The sequence below is a fragment of the Oncorhynchus mykiss genome, chromosome 20 (assembly GCF_057628025.1).
Source record: "Oncorhynchus mykiss isolate SJ-2025 chromosome 20, ASM5762802v1, whole genome shotgun sequence".
Classification (NCBI taxonomy): domain Eukaryota; kingdom Metazoa; phylum Chordata; class Actinopteri; order Salmoniformes; family Salmonidae; genus Oncorhynchus; species Oncorhynchus mykiss.
The window spans coordinates 47,404,947-47,409,272 of record NC_143041.1 but is presented as its reverse complement, the minus strand read 5'-3'; the positions used below and the strand labels follow the sequence as shown (position 1 = coordinate 47,409,272).

The 4,326-nt window shown below is 40.9% G+C and overlaps 1 protein-coding gene across 2 annotated transcripts in view; it reads right to left on the bottom strand.

Moving 5' to 3' along the window:
- Window positions 1-1,192: 1,192 nt before the first annotated feature.
- The window catches only part of LOC110499502 (cAMP and cAMP-inhibited cGMP 3',5'-cyclic phosphodiesterase 10A), a 247,419-nt gene continuing 244,285 nt past the window's right edge, over window positions 1,193-4,326 (bottom strand). For both annotated transcript variants that reach the window (XM_090213143.1, XM_090213144.1), the window contains exon 22: window positions 1,193-4,326. This exon is cut by the window's right edge and continues 1,502 nt beyond it. The gene's annotated coding sequence lies outside the window, so the exon portion shown is untranslated.

The following is a 4,326-nucleotide window of genomic DNA, read 5'->3' as shown; positions in this document are numbered from 1 at the left end:
TAGTAGTAATGTTGGTAGTGATGGTGATGGTGGTAGTAGTGATGGTAGTAGTATTGATGGTAGTAGTGATGGTAGTAGTGATGTAGTAGTGATGGTGGTAGTGATGGTGGTAGTAGTGGTGGTAGTAGTGATTGTGGTGGTGGTGATGGTGGTAGTAGTGATGGTGGTGATGGTGGTAGTAGTGATGGTGGTGATGGTAGTAGTGATGGTGGTGGTGATGGTAGTAGTGATGGTGGTGGTGGTAGTAGTGATGGTCTGAGTGGTGGTGGTGGTGATGGTAGTAGTGATGGTGATGGTAGTAGTGATGGTGGTAGTGATGGTGGTGGTGGTGATGGTAGTAGTGATAGTGGTGATGGTAGAAGTGATTGTGGTAGTGATGGGAGTAGTGGTGGTGATGGTAGTAGTGATGTGGTAGTGATGTTGGTAGTGATGGTAGTAGTGATGATGGTAGTGATGGTGGTAGTGATGGTGGTAGTAGTGATGGTAGTAGTGATGGTGGTAGTGATGGTGGTAGTAGTGATGGTGGTAGTGTTGGTAGTAGTATTGATGGTAGTATTGATGGTAGTATTGATGGTAGTATTGATGGTAGTAGTGATGGTGGTAATATTGATGGTAGTATTGATGGTAGTAGTGATGATGGTAGTAGTAATGTTGGTAGTGATGTGGTAGTGATGTTGGTAGTGATGGTAGTAGTGATGATGGAGGTTGTGATGGTGGTAGTGATGGTAGTGATGATGGTAGTAGTGGTGGTGGTAGTAGTGATGGTAGTGATGGTAGTAGTGATGATGGTAGTGATGGTAGTGATGATGGTAGTAGTGATGATGGTAGTGATGGTGGTAGTAGTGATGGTGGTAGTGATGGTGGTAGTGATGGTGGTAGTGATGGTAGTAGTGATGATGGTAGTGATGGTGGTAATGCACCTATTTTGCTTCAAATAATCCCCTCAATATTTAATGGTAAATTACCATTTGTGATCAAGAGGCCTACCAATTATGTTTTTAAAGGCGCAATCTGTAATTGATACATCCATTTTTGGACATTTAAAATATTGATATGCAGTGCATTCAGACATTATTCAGACCACTTGACTTTTTCCACATTTTGTTACGTTACAACCTTATTCTAAAATGTATTAAATTGTTTTTTTCCCCTCATCAATCTACACACAATACCCCATAATGACCCATTTTTTTTGTGCCTAATTTAAATATATAGAAAAATGAAATATCACATTCACATAAGTATTCAGAACCTTTACTCAGTGCCTTGTTAAAAGTGATTACAGCTGTGAGTCTTCTTGGGTATGACACTACAAGCTTGGGACACCTGTATTTGGAGAGTTTCTCCCATTCTTCTCTACAGAACCTCTCAAGCTCTGTCAGGTTGGATGGGGAACATTGCTGATCAGATCTCTCCAGAGATGTTCGATCAGGTTCTGGAGCAGGTTTTCATCAATGATCTCTCTGTACTTTGCTCCGTTCATCTTTCCCTCAATCCCGATTAGTCTCCCAGTCCCTGCCACTGAAAAACATCCCCACAACATGGATCTGCCACCACCATGCTTCACCGTAGGGATGGTGCCTGGTTTCCTCCAGAAGTGATGCTTGGCATTCAGGCCAAAGACTTCAATCTTGGTTTCATCAGACCAAAGAATCTTGTTTCTCATGGTCTGAGAGTCTTTAAGTGTCTTTGGCAAACTCCAAGTGGGCTATTATGTGCCTTTTACTGAGGAGTGGCTTCCGTCTGGCCACTCTACCATAAAGTCCTGATTGGTGGAATGCTGCAGAGATGGTTGTGCTTCTGGAAGGTTCTCCCATCTCCACAGAGGAAATCTAGAGCTCTGTCAGAGTGACCATCGGGTTCTTGGGCACCTCCCTGACCAAGGCCCTTCTCCCCCGATTGCTCAGTTTGGCCGGGCCGCCAGCTCAAGGAAGAGTCTTGGTGTTTCCAAACTTCTTCCATTTAAGAACGATGGAGGCCACTGTGTTCTTGGGAACCTTCAATGCTGCATAAATGTTTTGGTACCCTTCCCCAGATCTGTGCCTTGACACAATCATGTCCCTCATGGCTTGGTTTTTGCTCCGACATTCACTGTCAACTGTGGGACCTTACATAGACAGGTTTGTGCCTTTCCAAATCATGTAGAATCATATTGAGTTTACCACAGGTGGACTCCAATCACGTTGTAGAAACATCTCAAGGATGATCAATGGAAACAGGATGCACCTGAGCTCAATGTTGAGTCTCATAGAAAAGGGTCTGAATACTTTATATAAATAAGGTATCTGTTTTTTATTATTAATACATTTTCAAAAATGTTTTTTTTTAAAGTTTGGGGTTTTCATTATAGACTATTGTGTGTCGATTGCTGACGATTTGCTATAATTTAATAAATTTTAGAATACGGCTGTAACGTATCAAAATGTGGAAAAAGTCAAGGGGTCTGAATACTTTCCGAAGCTGTATATGCATTGATCCTTTACGAATATTACTTGTAAATGGCTCATGAGCTTAGTTCAACTGTAAGTACCCTTATCAGAACCCAACATTTTAGCTTATCTTACTGTATAGCCTCAAAACATGGCTAATACTATCCTTTTGATATCATGGGTGGTCAGTCCCTTGCATATATATAGCTGTCTTTGCCTATATTGAGAGTGGCTTCATTTCTCCAGCCCCATCCCTCAGCTCTTCACAAAAACAGTTTTGAATTGCAGAGAATTGCAAACAACTTTGAAAAAAAAAAAAAAAAAGATGGCATCTTGACATTTTATCCACTGGTATAAATCATATTAAATATTAAATAATATTACATCATATTCATTTAATGTATCTCAACGGCTTTATGAATACAACAGGAAGTAGTCAGGGAAATATCAAAGAACATGACTGTCGATCTCAGGTTATTGAGGTATATACTATTTTTCACAAAATGTTTGTTTTCAAATTATAAATGATACTTGTATGTGAATGGCATAATGGGTAAAGCAATGAAAAAAAAGATCGCACTCCTTATGTCGGCCATCTTGACAATGTTCTGGCTATCAATCGATATCTATAGATTTTTTATAAATATTGTATCAATGTGTGTCTGTCCTGCTCCTCCTGTGTGTTAAGAACTCTGTGCAGAGAACAGCCATTGGACTTGACTCAGGAGCTGTTCTAGTTGGTAAGATAGTGCAAACAGATCTGGGACCAGGCTACAAGGAAAGCCTAAAAACAGACTGATTGCCCAAAGTTCTGTGTTCTAGAACCTAAAAACTGATTGCCCATGGTTCTGTGTTCTAGAACCTAAAAGACTGATTGCCCAAAATTCTGTGTTCTAGAACCTAAAAGACCGATTGCCCATGGTTCTGTGTTCTAGAACCTAAAGACTGATTGCCCAAAGTTCTGTGTTCTAGAACCTAAAGACTGATTGCCCATGGTTCTGTGTTCTAGAACCTAAAGACTGATTGCCCATGGCTCTGGGTTCCAATAATCAGACAAAAGACTGACTTGTAGTCAGTTGCAGGTTCCTGTGGCAACACCAGTGGCTGATAGCACGGTGGTGGGGTGCAGACCTGGGTTCAAAGACTATTTGAAATCTTTCAAATACTTTTAGTGATTGCTTTAGTCTGCATAGATGGGCGGGGTTTAAACTCGCAACTCCTCTATTTATTCCATTATGCCAGGCAAGCTCAATCAAGCCCAGATAAAGTATTTGAAATTATTTTAAATGTTGTTTGAACCCAGGTCTAGGGGCCAATTCTGCATGGAACATTGTGACTTTCGTGTGACACGGCCAGCTATGTGTTAACATTATCTAACTCAGCCCGGCTGGGTCACACTTTGTCTGTCTGTGCTTTGATAATAAGACGCCGTGAGGGGATTTCTGCTCTGTTTTGCCATCTCTGAATAGAATAATATGTATGTTCTGTATGTCTTCATTCAAGTACTCCAAAAACATTATTTGTTTGTTGCTCAAAGTGACAAAAAAACATTCTAGAAGACATTCTAGAGGCTTCTTTTCCACAACACGATAAACATTCTTTCTGTCTCTCTTGTTTTAGAACCAACAACCTCCTTCCAAGTAGTTTGGCATGGGATAAGTCAGTCAGTCTACCACAGCAAGCAAACAAACAGTACCATTTCAATAGGCTGCGACCCCAACTGGTATCATATCTCCTTCAGAGTGCACGACCTTTGACCAGGTCCTACAGGGGGATCATTTGTCCAGAAGTTATGAGGAATTTGTATTAGTTATGTTGGGCCCTGGTCAAAAGTAGTGCTTTAGGAGATAGGCTACCGTTTCATGAAGTCAGAACCAACAAACAAAACAGACAAAAC